Source organism: Accipiter gentilis, chromosome 23, assembly GCF_929443795.1.
Source record: "Accipiter gentilis chromosome 23, bAccGen1.1, whole genome shotgun sequence".
Taxonomy (NCBI): domain Eukaryota; kingdom Metazoa; phylum Chordata; class Aves; order Accipitriformes; family Accipitridae; genus Astur; species Astur gentilis.
This window is the reverse complement of record NC_064902.1, coordinates 16,933,528-16,948,107: the sequence shown is the minus strand read 5'-3', so window position 1 is coordinate 16,948,107 and position 14,580 is coordinate 16,933,528. Positions and strand designations below refer to the sequence as shown.

General features: G+C 49.9%; 1 protein-coding gene across 2 annotated transcripts in view; it reads left to right on the top strand.

The window, feature by feature from the left end:
* Nucleotides 1–14,580, top strand: part of PRICKLE2 (prickle planar cell polarity protein 2) — a 108,704-nt gene that overhangs the window by 42,589 nt on the left and 51,535 nt on the right. Inside the window, exon 1 of one of the 2 annotated variants that reach the window (XM_049826760.1) lies at nucleotides 6,713–6,918. The exons of the other annotated variant lie outside the window; for it this stretch is intronic. The gene's annotated coding sequence lies outside the window, so the exon portion shown is untranslated. Of the gene's footprint in view, nucleotides 1–6,712; nucleotides 6,919–14,580 lie in introns of those variants that run through there. 2 annotated transcript variants of the gene reach the window in all.

The following is a 14,580-nucleotide window of genomic DNA, read 5'->3' as shown; positions in this document are numbered from 1 at the left end:
CTGTTCATTTAATAACTATCAACCAGAATTTCTCTAGGGCTTCTTATATTTTCATGAAAAGGATCAGTTGTCTTGAAGAGAAATGGTAATTCTGGTATCTACAAATAGCCTTTGGTTGGAAAGCATGTGGTTCAGGTTGGTTCTTTGATTGGGCTTTTTCTTCCCATTTTCTTTTTATGATACTATCGTACATTCACATCCACAGTTACACGCTAAAATGATCAAAAGCAAAGAGTTGGTTTATCGTGAAATGGCAAAGCATGGCTGCACTCTGTGGTGTAGGCTATATCGAGATAAAAACACTACATGATTTTTAGCTTTCCCTGTGTTTATATTTGGTGCCAGAGGTACTTGAGCGATTTTGCAAAGTGTGTATACATTGCAGTCAGGCTTTCAAAAAAAATCGCGGTATCTTTTGACATCTATACAGGATCTTACTTACCCTGCTGGGCTTAATTTTAGACTATTGAGTTTATCGTTCAAGGAGGAAAAAATGGGTTTATTATGTGCTGTATTTAATCAAGTGCAGCAAAAAACTATCACAGACATCGTTCATCTTCGCAAGCCAATTTTTTTTTCCATTTTAGTTGTAGAAAAACCCTGCCCTGGTAAAATGGACGCATTTATTGTGCAGATCTGATGGCACCAAGATTATGGCTGCTGGCAGGTATCGGCTGGTTTGTGGGAGCAGTCCCCATACGGATTTTTGTTTTATGGGGTTTCAGTGTTGAGAACTGTGTGTTTAATCATTGTAGAAATGCCAGGAGCCGGGGATTTGGGGATGTTTGGAATAAGGGAAAGTGCACGGCGTTCCAGTTGCAGCTTCCAAAACATGAGATGTGCTGCAGAAGCCTGAGACTGCTGGGTTTCCAGTGACTGGCAGGGTTTAGGGTGCTCATACATCCTTAGACAGCCTTTATCCTTCCCATCCATCCATCCATCCTCCTGAGAAGCTCCATCCGTGGTGGAGGCGAGAGGAGCTCGTCCCTTTCCTGGTGAACCCGGGTGTGATGGAGCAGTTGCAGGTACCAGGCGTGGAGGTGGTCTGCGGTCCCTCTCCGCTCTGCTTCTGCTCCGTTCCTCAGGCTCTGGGCGTTTCTGTGGAGCTCAATGCCCGAGGTGATGAGAGCGAGGTGAAGAAGGGAAATGTCCACCGCGACTGGTGGCAAGGGACCACTCGGTCCAGCGACGAGCATCTCTCGTCTGCGCGGGGCATAGCAGGGGTTACGCTTCCCAGCGGACAAAGATGCAGCTGAAGTTTCCGCCACGGGGAAGCCTGTTGACTGCAACTACAGAACGTTTTAATATTTAATGAAGACTTGAAGAAACATCATGATTCACCCATCTGGGCTTCAGTGGCACGCGGGGAGTTTGGAGCGTGCTTCAGCCGCTGCAGCGATCGCATGTGCAAAGCAGCCGGCGCGGTGCCTGGCTGGCAGCAGCCTGAGCAACAGGGCTCCTCACTTCTGTAAATTTTGGGCAGACAGACAGGAAAATCCAAGCCCCGAGCGTGGTGTTCATAAAAATGCCTGGCTTTGTACCGGACAGCCCTTTGCGTGGTGGGGATGCTCTGATTTATTGGCGCATGGGGCTTGTCGAGGTGGGACGGTGGGGCTCGCATTGCTCGGGAACAAATTCCGGTAATCACTACCCATAGACCTCTCTGGGGTTTCATTTCCAGCAGCCCTTAATTCAAGAAACAGTTTCTGTCACTCTGGGTTCAGCCACAGGCAAAGAAATGGATGAGGGAGAAGTAAGTGGTATGTCCTAAGCTGCAGGAAGGAAGCGGTGGTATTTTTCATAATTTGATGCATTAAAATCGTAATCTTCCAGTTCTGTTTCTGAGCATCCTGGCTGTCTCATATATCTGTGGGCTCCTACAGCAATATATTCTTCTCCAGGTTCACACATGCTATTCTGGCAATAGCAAAAAAAAAAAAAAAGAAATAAAAGGCTTGGGAGGGGGCAGGGAGGGGATGTGATGCCAAGTGGAACAGCTCTGTCTTACCCGCCTTGAAGAGAAATCATCCGAACGCTGAAGGAGACAGACTCCATTGCGCAGATTAATGTGCAGTGTTTGAAAGCAGCCAAGAACGTTTTATACACACACGGCAAGGCTGGAAGGAGCTGGGCGGTTCATCTCTGCAGAAGCCATTCCTTTCCCTAAGAGGGCATTTTCAAAAAAAAAAAAAAAAAAAAAAAAAAAAAGGAGAGTACAAAGGTCTCCAGGAGTGCTCAGCCGCTCAGGCAGTTTAATTGGCTGAACATAGCGCTTTACAGTTGGGATTAATATGGATATTTCTTAATAATGTGTCACCTTGTCAGGAGTTTCAGGGTCAGGACTGCAAGGCTTCACGGTGCTTGCAACTAAAGTTCTTGCCTTTCCTTCTGGTTTTTATTATTACAATAGCTCCCATTAGCGCATATGGAAAGGAAGATGTCGTTAAGTTGGTTTCTTCTATTCTTGCCATGTAACTAGTGAAGAAACTGGAAGGACGAGGGAAAGGATGGTCTGCAGAGCTTGGCAGTGACGGCTGTGGCGTGGGTCGGCTCACAGCTCCACGCCAGCTTCGACCTGCGCACCAGGATGTGCAGCCTATCAGCGTAAACGTGGTGAGCTCAAACCTAAGCAAATCCCACCAGAAAGCAAATAAAGGAAGTGATTTAGCAGTGCTCAAGATAGTTTAAAAGGACCTGAGACCGTTAGTGTTTTTACAAGTATTTTACAATTGGTCTCACTGCCTTTTATCTCTGTGGGTCTCCCCTGAGTGACCGCCGTGGGGAGGAGGCTGCTCTTCTGTGCCCTGCTCCCAGGCAGCTGGGGCGATGTCTGCTGCCGTTGTTGAGGGTTATTTTGCTTTTTCTCTGTTTTTCTCCTTTTTCCTCATTTTTCTCACCTTCCCTCCCCGTCCAGCGATTTCAGAGGGGACTCCAGGAAGCCCACATACTTGATGAGCACGCATAATTGCCACCAGCCCTAATGGGCTGCACTCAGAAGAAGGTTTCTCTAATTCCCTGTGCTCCTGTCTGCCCCTACCCCCCTCCAGGAGTGATTGCCTTCACGGGTTTATAATCAACAGCTCGCCCACCGCGGAGGAGAGGTTCCTCCGCCTGGAGACACCGCAGCGCAGAGCAATGAGACTGAAGCCTTCCCACTCTCTATAAAGTCGTTAGCGGCACAAAAACGAGCAGCAAGCACGCAGCTGATAAAAGTCTCAGCAAGGCATTTGCTCCTATAATGACTGTCTTTTATGCATAGATAATTTTGATAGAGTTGCACTTCCGAAGCCCACTGTCACCGGGGTGGCGTGAGCTGACCTGTTAATCATAAGAGAAATTAATGGGAGTTACAGCTGGCGGAGGCCCCTCTCTGAAGAGCTGGTTCAGGGTGTAGCACCCGAGGGGAATTTAAAAAACGAAGCCGTGTGTGTCGTCCCTTAGAGCTGCAGATAAAGTGTCAGCAAGTCGGTTCCTGGGGAAGAAAGGGGGGGGGGGGGGGGGGGGGCGATGTGGAGGAGATAAACTCCAGGAGTATAAACACCAAATTAACAGCCTAATTCTGAGGAGCATGAGCACATGTGCATTTTTATTGCATCCACTTGGTAATTAATGGAGACTTTTAATTTAGCCAGGAGGGAGCAGAGGGAGATCAGGGCCACCAGGATTTGCAGCCTTTGTGGTGGCTGTACCCAAAGGAGACCCAGGTGAGATGGTCCTGTGTTACCCCTCTTGATGGTGCTGCTGTGGTGTAAACTGGTTTAGCACCGTTGACTTGAAGTGAAACTGAAATCAAAGGATCCCTGCTGATGCTTTACACCACCTGAGGTCCTGGCTGTCTCCAGATATTACCAAACAGCTGTTAGATACTTCACAAAGTGTTTCCTTCAAGTTTTCTTTTTAGGGTAAGTTTCCTTTTAAAATGCCATATATTAATGTAGTCTGCAAAGATTAAAAGAATAGCTTATCTCTTCTGTACAGAAGACCCATAAAGTCCTTAAATATGCTTTATATTGGTGCTTCTCAAAGGAAGAGTTGATTGCCTGGTCTTAAATATCCCAAATGTGGTCCCTGTGTGCCTGAACACGCATACACAAGAGCTCTCTGAAGAGCAGTCAGAGAGAGAGGCTGCTCAGAGAGCCTGTCCTTAGAAGTTTATGAAGAATAACACAGCAAATTGCATTGAAATGCTGTTGTCATTTGTGCATTTAAAATGCACGTGCAGTCTGGGGTTTGGAGGAAACGACAGCAATTAGTCAGCCCTGTTAATAAGGAGCACGTTGCTGGGAAGGGGACAACGATGATAGAATGAGTCATTTATTCTTTAACAATAAAAGGAAGATAAATGGCATTTGGTCAGTTCCATGTGTGCACTTCAGGAGTTTTTAAAGTCTGTTTACCACTTTGGGGACTAATCCGATATGGAGGAGGGGCAGGTTTTCTGCAGAATTAACAACTGGTTTGTACTTTGGGAAATGCGATGAAGTCATCCTCTTCCAGGGCAGCTGGAAAGCCCTGGGCGAAGGCAACGTCCTTCCCCAGCACAGGCACTGGTGGGACCGTGGCACTTTTTCTGTCCACGCCGGCTCCCTCCGGCACCGGTGGGATTCCCCATTTCGCCGCTGAGCAGCGACGGTTCCGCAAGTGCACAGGGACAGCGTGGCCGGAGGAGGAGGACCTATCTGCAAAGAAATGGCTGTTTTGGGAGCAGCTGAGCAGGTACCTGGAGCTGGGCATCCCGGCTGGCAGCGCTGCCCTGCGCCCGCAGCGATGCTGTGGGATGATGCTTTCCTTCGGTGGCAGCCGCCAGCAACGCGGGTCGGGACCCGAAATCTGCAGCCTGAGCACGTTGCAACGGCTGTGGCTGCGTGGACAGACCCTTACCCACCGGTCTGCTGTGTGATGGCAAACCAGGGGGTGAAAGCCCCCGTGCAGAATACATGTCCGGGAATGGGGGAGCGCCTCTTGTAAATGAATAATTTCTCGTTGGGACCCTCAGGATGTCATTTAAGGACTTAAGACCAGGAAAGAAAGTACACTGCGCCGCTCTCCGTTGTTGCTATCTCTGGCTCAGCCGAGGCTCGCGCTGGGTGGCACGTGGGCGGCTCTGACTCTGCGTTTGTTACGGGAAAGCTCAAAAGGTCTCCGTTCGCCGTCCGATGTCTAGCGGTGAGGTGCTGCTGCTCACCTAGCGAACAAGCCGGGGAGAATAAAGCAGCGAGGAAAGCCCAGACTTGCAGGGGGAGGGCGAGGAGAACATATTTTGGGTAGTCTGTCAGTCAGCTTGACACTAATTGGTTGCAGTAAGTAATCGTTCTCCATGTAAATTAGACTCCAATTTCCTCTGTAGTCTGTCTGTTTGCTGTGTGGGCTTCGGTCTCTAATTAGGTTCTCACATGGTGAACCTGGGTTGTAAGCTGCTTCTGTTCCTGGAGAGCCAGGCTCAGCCCTCCCCGAGGCTGCCTGCGCTCTTCAAGCCCCGCTCCCGAGTGGGATGGTTCTTAGATCAACACTGCCAAGTTCAAAATGAATTCTTCTTTGAATGTATGGTTCGATTATTTCTCTATTTAAAGCTTGCTACAGCGGGGTGGGGGTAAAATGCAAGGGGGCTTATTGGACTTAAAATGGGAATACCCTTCGGAAACGCTTCCTCTGCGTTCCTGGAAGCCCTGCTCGCTCCTCCATGAATAGACCTCATTGAATCGTTAGCCCCCGTGAAGGCCAGAGCAGCTTGCCTGCATCTGGATCCTGCTGCCTGTCCGCCGGGACACCTGGAGCGCATACCGCTCGCTCCAGCCCCCTCGCTCGGAGGTGGCTGTATGTGCGCATTCAAAGCTCACCCAAACACCGGCCCACGTTCTGGAGCTGCTCCAGGGTTGCACATCTGTAACGGAGTGCAGAAATGTGCAGTTGCACGAGAGGCTTTTATCCCCAGCCGTCCGTCGTTCGCAAACGAAGGCAGGGTTTCTGGGTTGCTGCCCGTGGTTTCGGAGCTCTGTGGTTTCGGAACGGCTGCCGATAGCCCCCGCCTTAGCCCGAGCGTCAGAAGCGAACGCCGTGGTCAAGCACCTAGATTTGTGTCCGGTGGAGAAAAACGCGTCTCTACAGCTAACGTCTGCACCAGGCTGCAAAAAAAAAAAGGAAAAACATATGTGTCGGCCAGCCAGGCTGTTTGCCAGCAGCACTTTATGATTCAGTAGTTACCTTTGTGAAACTCGGTATAACTTCAGGAACCACGTGCTAACCGTTTCTATAAACCTCCTCCTTCTGTGATACGGTCCTGACCCAGATGTGTCAGTGGTACGGTTGGGCATTCTGATAAATACTGGGTTTACTGGTATCCTGATATTTACCTTATTGACTTTTGATCCGGTGATACACGCCAGGAGTTGCTGGCTTTCGTCAGTGCACTCACAAGGCTGTGGCTCCCTCGAAGCAGGCAGATAAGAAACTCTTTTGGGAGAACGAGGTGAAGCAAATTGAGCGTGGGGCTTTTTTATTGCTTCTCTTCACGTGATTTACATATTGGCAAGGTAACTTTGCTTTTATACCGCTAGTCAAAACTGGAAGGGATGTTGGCTCCGTGGAGAGCTAAATTTGGGTAAAGAGACAGGATTGGATTAGGGCTTACGATTTTTCACCAATAAGCTAAAACTGCGGCGGGCGTCACGCCGCCAGCTGGGGCAGCAGCCGGGGAGCCTTCCCTCCCCAAATGACCGCAGCCGTTCTCCGGCTCGCAGGCAGCCTCCCAGCCCGGGCACCGCCGCCGGAGGATGCGCCGTGGTCCACGGCACCGAAGACGCTCGCCTCGCCGCTGCCCATCCTTCCTTCCCATCCGTCCTTCCTTCCCATCCTTCCCTCTGCCCTTTCCCGTTACGCAGGGGTTTGCCAGCGTGTGAAGTGAATGCCTGTTTAGCCCGGGTAAGTAGTCGCACCCGATTTATAGCCTATGAAAGTATAAGCCGCTTTAATGCTGTACAAATGTTTGCATTGGGATATGATTTTCTTTTTTCAGCTCTGATTCCTGCCTGCCTTTGTAAGCGCTGGTTCTCGCTGCAGGCAGGGGCTGCCTGGCCCCGCCGCCCCCCCTCCAGAGCAGGGATGTGCCGTATCCCTTGCTAATATCTGACGCAGAGGGCACGGGAAAACTTTTCCTTGATGCAAACGGCACTTCTCTCGCCAGCCCCTGAGCTGCTCCTGCTTTTTTTTTTTTATCTGTTGAAAAAACCCCCGAAGAGTAAAACCCTGCGGGAAGCTGGAGCTTATCTTCAGCTCTGGGTTTCCAAACTTGCTGTGTGTCTTCTCAGCTGTTGCGAGGATTTGTGTGGAATGACAAAATGCGAATTTTGAACCTTTGGCAGCTGTGTTTAGTACAGGATAAAGGGTTATTTTTAACTTTGGGATGTTGGATTTTTTTTTAGTCTTTGTTCACATGAATTCAGGAGAAAACGTCCAATTCCTCTGAGGCAAAACAAAGGCTTCTAAGTACTTAATCAAACTTGCTGAATTCAATTGCTGTTGGATACTTTAGGACTTACGCAGATAGGAGGCCGTGTTAGTGACAAACAATATGTTTGGTTGGAAAAAGGGGGGTCATTCCTGCTGGAGAGGGCAGAGGAGCACACAGCCTGCCGGACGCCTGCTCTGGGCAGAGGTCCTGGAGCTGTTTGCTGGGGGGGGGGTTAACAGCATCTTCTGTTTGCCTTTGTTTAGGCAGCGCAAATTATTTGTGTGCTTTAGCATTCCTTCGGTCTTCCAGCAGATGTTTTATCTGTGCAACTGGTGGAGTAATTAGAGAGAAAGAGATGTGGTGCTGGTGTGCAAACACCCCCCTGGGGGGGTGGGTAGAGAAATTGCAGAGTCTGTCCCAAGAGCAGCTGGCTGAGGAGCAAAGTCAGCACAAGATGCCAAAAGCGAAACGCTTGTGGCCCAATGTATTTGACTTTATTTCTGCAGAGGGGTTGTTCCCCCTCCCCGCTGCCGAAAACAGGCAGGGACTGCGTCCTGGGGCGGAAGACTGTGCTGCTTCTTACGGCGAATTTCTCTCAACGTGCGAATCGTTCACTCGGGATTTTTGCAGTGGCGGCTGGGGGTTGATTACATATTCCGTCTGAGGGAAATTACCAGGAGATTTGAGTATTTTCCTCAGTGGCTGGTGGCACCAGCAATGGGGTGACACGGGAGCCTCCCTGCGTGTAGATCGGCCCGCTTGGAGGTTTAGAAGGCTCCAGTTGCACGAGCATGTTTTTGCTCTGCTACCGTTTAAATAATGGCAGCAACACGCTGATTCCTCTAATGATCTTGATTAAGTTATCGGTTATTTCCTTAATTAGCTACTTGATCTACTTACACCTTAAATGAGTCTATTTGTTCACCCAGAGGAGGGAAAAAAAAAAAAAAGCTGCTGTTTTTTTGCTTTTAAAAGGTTTTTTTTCTTTTCCAAAAGGCAGCTGTCATCTTAGGTCAGTAAGGGAGCTTCGGTGAGCTGGCTTCCCCAGTGCTGCCACATCAGGGGTCTGTGGGACGGCCGTGGCGTTAGCGTGGTGACGAGGGGACCACGCCGGCGGTGCTGGAGCATCCTGCCTGCCACCGCCGGGTCCTTCCCCAGCAGAGATGCCTTGGGGGGGGCTGGAAGTGAGCTGCTTTCCAGAGGCTGAGCAAAACAGCACCGTCGCTTTATTCGTGAAGGTGCTGACCTATAAATCCAACCAGCCGTTTCAGGCTGGCCGTGGAAATGTGCTGGCGTTTGCAGATGTGACGGCGAGAGACGGGCGTTGGTGCTTCCCAGGGGCTGCCTCTCCTGGCGGCAGCGAATTTGAAACGAGACAGTGTAGATGTACATTTATTCCTGGCATCAGTGTTACGCAGACAAACAAAACACGTTGAAGTGGTCTTCTGAACGCTCTGCTTGTGTGTATTAACGGGGATGGGGATGGGGTGGTGTCTCAGGGCCAGTTCTGGAGGAGAAAACGCATCTTTTAATCTCCAGTGGCCTTTAAATTTTCCCTGTGTTAGCATAGGGCACTGCATTGACCACCCAGCGTCCCTGCACAGCACTACAAAAGCAGCCTCACCAGTTGGCACCAGTTCTTCACCAGTATTGCCCACGCACCACCGTTTGTTGCCTACTCTCCCAGACCTCAGAATAGAGAGAGACTCCAATTTTTCACTTTGGATACTCCTTGTGATACATGGCAGCAGCTGCCTGTGCTTCAGACAAGTCTATTTGTTCATGCTTTTGTACTGTTTGTTACTCTTAATGATATTCCCCTCGTTAGCCTTAGCTTCACACCCTCCCTGATGCAGAACTCGCTGAAACACGTATTACGAAATGAGCCTGCTTCCATATATAAATTGGAGAGACAGAAGTTGGGACTCTCCCAGCTAAAACAGAACTAAATGCTTGCCCTCCAGTTACATTTTAGCATCTGTGCCAAAAAATTATGGATTTGGGAGGAATTACTAAGAGTTCTGACATACACAAGCTTTATTCCTTTGAGCCTTTTATATTTTTAGCAATTTGGTGTGAATTTGGACTGCACAACTCTCCTCTCTCCGAAGAAACCTTTCCCATGGCCCACGTGGAAGCCAGAGCATCGCCCCGCGATGCAGAGCCGCGGGGAGCGGCACGAACACGGCTCCAGTGCCGGCACTCGCTCCGGCCGGGACGTGCTTGGATGGCAGCACTCGGAATCCCACGTGTCGTGTTTGGCAGCGCGCGCAGACCCCGTACCCGGTGCTGCCAGCCCTACCGCCTGCGTTGGCTGACTCTGGGCACTCGGCGTTGCTCTTGTGGTTTCGGGTGATCCCAGGAGAATTGCAGCTTTTGGTTTGGTTTGCAAAATAGTTTCTGAGCTGAGGGTTGGTGGGAAAGACTCGAGTCTATCAATTCTAATGGCCCAGAAAACAATATCCTAGTATTTTTTATATCCTGATTCTTAAATGGTTGTCATGACGTTACAAAAGCAAACGCGGTGGATCTTGTGGTCAGCTGCGCTTTGGAAGCACAGACGAGCGTCACAGACGTTGCAGTGCCAGAGCAGCGATGGTGACACCTCTGGGCGATTCATGTTTCCTTCCAGGTCTGTCCTGGATTGCTTGCGTAACCTCGGACGAGTCGTGGACATCCTCCAAGTTTCGGATGGGGGAGAGCAGCAGAGCTCCCGTTGCAGCTGTGCCGGGGTTGGTGTCGGAGCAGAGCCAGCCCCGGGGTGGTACCCAGGGACGCCTGGAGCTGGACGGTATGTGCAGTGGGCCCCCGTTGTGGCCAGGACCTCCAAACGCAATGGAAAAAGACAATAAAACCAGACAAATAACTGCACTCAAACAGAACGTATATTGCTGGCTTGTCCCCTCGGCTTTTCTTTCTCTGCAAATCCTGGGAGGAGGTAGCTGAGATGAAATATTTGCTCTGACGGGGTTAGATTTCTCTTTACATTCCTTGGGAGTTTGTGTTTGGATTTTGCCCTGTTGGTGTTGGTTTATGCAGTGATGTTTCCAGCAGTTCGATCGCGTGGGTATAGTTCCAACTCTTGGTATTCCGTGCAAAGATAAAAGTGAAAGATAGATGGGCCTGGGTAATGAGGTGGCTATTTAATCACAGCAGGACTCACAGGAAAATGTACATTAAATATTTATGGGATGGTATTCATTAACATTTTCACTGTGTTGGCACTGGGCAGTGCCGGAAAGCTGTCAAGAGAATCGGAGTCTGTGTTACGCAGCCATAGACCTGGAAAGAGCCGCAGCAGAGGAAAGGCATGAACGCTCGCTTTGTTACCCCGATGTATTCCTCGTAGCTAGCATTGCATTTGGAGTTGCAGTAGTAACCGGGATTTCAACAGTTTCACTTACAGTTCTGAAAATGCTCACGGTAAATATTTTAGGTCTGATTTTTCTGACTGCCGTGTCTTATGTGAGCGCAAGTGGCTGACACCGAACCCCTGATTGGCAGGCAGGCAATTAGAGAGATAAGCCTAAGTGACTTCATGTGTCTTCTTTTTAGATTGCTCAAGTCTGAATTGCTGTAAAGGGCTGGGATTAGCAGAGATTGAGTTCTCAGGGCGCTGGAAGTCGGCTGCGGCTGGGGGCCTGTGTCCGACAGCAGCTGTAGGTACCGAATTACGGAGTGAGTTAGCCGTGGGCGTGAAATGATGCCAGAAAGATTAGAACTGATGATAAAATGGTATTAATGCTTGATTCATTAACGGCATAGAAGGAATCAAATTACTCTGGTGCTATAAATCTAAAGCGTTTCTTACGTTTGGTAAGTGAAGCTACTTTAATGGTTGAAATACGTTTCTTTGCCGACCGTTGCATCCTCAGATACAGGATCACTGCAAAGGACGCTAGACTTCCCACAGCATAAGTGGAAGGTCTGAAGCAGGAGCAGCCTGGTAGATTAAATATTCCTTTGGGATGAGACGGGATCTTGTGTCAGATTTTAGGATACCTTGCTCTACATCAGTAGGGTGAGCCCGAGAATGGCCCCAGCCTTGTCCCAAAGGCTGTACCGGTTGCACAGGTCTGCCAGATTTGGGCTTTGGAGCCAAGGGTTTGTGTCCGTGATGCTGGCCCCGTCCCGTGCCATTAGCCACGAGAAGTGATGTGCCCAGCTCAGGCTGCGCCCACGGCCGCCTCCCTCGGGGGAGAGAAGGTTGGTCTTGGTATTACTGTCGCTGGGACACAGCTTCGTCCTGCCTTTTAATAAGTGTAAAAGAGACATATGCAGATAGGAGAGCTACCTCTTTTACCTGAATGCCTGTTGGATAAAATAAATGCTAATCTTGACTAATTAGCTAATAGACTCACTGCGGATGTCTCTGCAATCCATTTATGTACTTGAAAGTCCCATTAATTTCCACTGGTGCCTTACAGCAGAGCGGCAAGTGAAAGGCTCGACCGTGCTCATGCTCTTTGCTTTCCGATACCTTTTTTCCCCCGCCGTGCATGAGAAAGGAGCCCTGCCGCTCCCGACGGCATCACGAGAGCCGCGTGGCTCGTGCCAGGCGTGCGGCACGGAGCCCTTCTCGGCGCGCCTCAGCCTCTGGTGTGTCACGTTTTGTCGCTTCACGTAAAGCGATGCCTTGTAGCACCCCGGCGTGGACGGCTTTGATTAACTTGCCGCTTATCTTTTTGGCTGCGTAACTGGTGGTTCAGGTGTGCTGACTGGGAAGGGGGCTGCACGGGAGAACCGGGTCCCGGCCAGGGAGGATCAGAGTCGCAGCAAACGGCTCTCGCTCCTCTTGTTGCTTTGACGTGACGCTTGTCGGGGAAGGACAAATGTGTTTCTTCGCACTGGGAAATTAAAGAAATCTTTGTTCTGGCATCACGCGTCATGGGTTTTCACCCTTTGGCGAGGTGTTTGTTGACATGCTGGTTCCAGCAGCTCGCCGCGTGGTTGCAGTTACTCCTGAGCTCTCCTGCCCAGCCTGGCTGGGGCTTCTGTCACAGACGGGTTCAATTTCCTCGATGTAAGCGTTTTCTGCTTTCCGAGCTTGTCCTTATTTGCTATCTCCATGCTCTCATTTTCTTAAGCACTGTAGGAAACTGTCTCTTGCATGAAGAGCTTAGAGCTCACACCTCCAAACACCTTCACATTAGAGGCTTTTTCAGTGTCTAACGCCCACAAAAATCAGCGAGAGCTGAATCCTTAACTGCTGCCAAATATCCAGATACCCTGAGCATCTGACTGCTTCCCTTGATCACCTCTGTTAGAGTAAGGGCTGGCAGAAAGGAAGGGAGAGGAGCAATCCCTCCTGGAGTGTGAGCACCAGGAATGGTTCAGAATTAGTCTGGGTCTAAGCCACAGATTTTTTGCAATTTGGGACCCAGAGCCTGTCACGTAAGCGACTTTGCAACCGCTGCGCTGGCTGCGGATGATGATCCAGCCCCTAAAACTGGTGTTTGGGGGTGAGGGTGGCGGAGCAACATGGGTAAAGCAGGTCACTCTTTTCCCTCACAGTGGGGTCCCCAAAACGAGAAAAGTTGCAGCAAGCGGTTGTCTGAGGTACCAGTGGGCGTGTTTTGAAGAGCTTAGTCCTCAGCTCCCCAAAACTTAGGGAAGGCCTACTTGAATTTTGTAGCACGAATCTGAAGGGGAGCAGCAAGGGCATCTGATGTCGGCAAATCCGAGTCCCGTGCGGGTGGCACGGGTCCTGCTGGTGAGTCACCGGCAAGCGGTGTTTTCACCTAAACCCCCAACTGATTTCAAATGAGCATCTACCCTGCAATTTCTCCACCATTTAAAATACGTTTCCAAACCAATTAACTGTTGGTGTAAAAAAAAAATCGCTGCACTCCAGACAGGTCACTGTATCTGCTTTCCAATCCTTTAAAATATTCTCCTATCAGGAATTCCTCTCTTGTAAACCAGGGCTGCTCTGGATTTTGGTGAGCTGTAGCGCAATTTTTCCGTGCTATATGCGCACTGCCAACTTTCTGCAAACCTGGTGTAGATGAGGACAAGTGTGTTTCAAAGGAGTTTATCTTACAGATGCTTCAGAGAAGGACATTGGACATGTGCCCATCAGAGGAGGATGGATATATGCCTACCGTAAATGATTTTTGTCTATGTTTTGTCATTTTCTGTAGAATGGTTCATCTCTGAGGCTCCAGCAGCTTTAGAAAGTTGAGTATGGCAGGTTTGTTTCAACTTACAGGTGACGGGGTTTTGTTCGAAGCCATGTGCAAAATCATAGTTGATATCAAAACTAAACCCAGTTTCGTGACCCTTCTGTAAGCACAGGGTACTGCTTGCTCAGGTGAAGGTGGAGAGGCTGGGAAAGCAGGAAAGGGCTCTCCTCTGCATCTTACATGGACTAAAAACTCTACCAAAGTCAAAACTTTTTTCAAAGCAGTGCTGTTCAGAGTACAGCAAGTGTCAAAATCCTTCTTGGCCATGGGTTTGCGCCGGTGTGTGTAGCAGACGCTCAGGGAGGGGAAAGCAGCTGTTGAGCTGTGATTGCTGCTTATTACACTAATTATAATAGTCTCGCCGGTATCGTGAGCTTCTCTTCTCCTTCCCCCATCTGTCTGTTAGGCCATCCATGGTTGCTCATCTTTTTTGAGATACGTGTTTGAAGTGCTTAGTACCGCAGGGAGCATGGCTGCGCTTCCCCACGCTGGTACGAGGGAATGATTGTGGTTTGCACAGAGAAGGAATTTTTAGGATTGAGCTGTTTGCCCTGAAATAAGGCCACGGCAAGGTGAGGTGTTGCCCTGGCTCTGCAACTCCCCGTTTCCAAGGATCACAGCCATGTGAGCCACCCTGGTCTGGAGCATCCCAACCTGTTTGGGATGGAGGGAAGAGGATGATGTCCGGTGCTTGCTTCATTGCCCTTTTCCTCTATATTTGGGATTTTGCCCTGTAGCAGTACAACCGGTCTAAATACCGGTCAGAGCAATCCCCTCCAGCCTGGGCATGCTGCAGGAAGGTTCCCAGCTCTAACCCAAAGAACATCCACTGTTTTCCAGAAATGTCCTCACCCCTCTGCCAGGGGAGCCTGGCCAACCCTGCCTTCGGTACCACCGCTGGCAGCGGCTGAGCTGACCCCCAAATTGCTGTGCTTTCGTGGCAAGGAG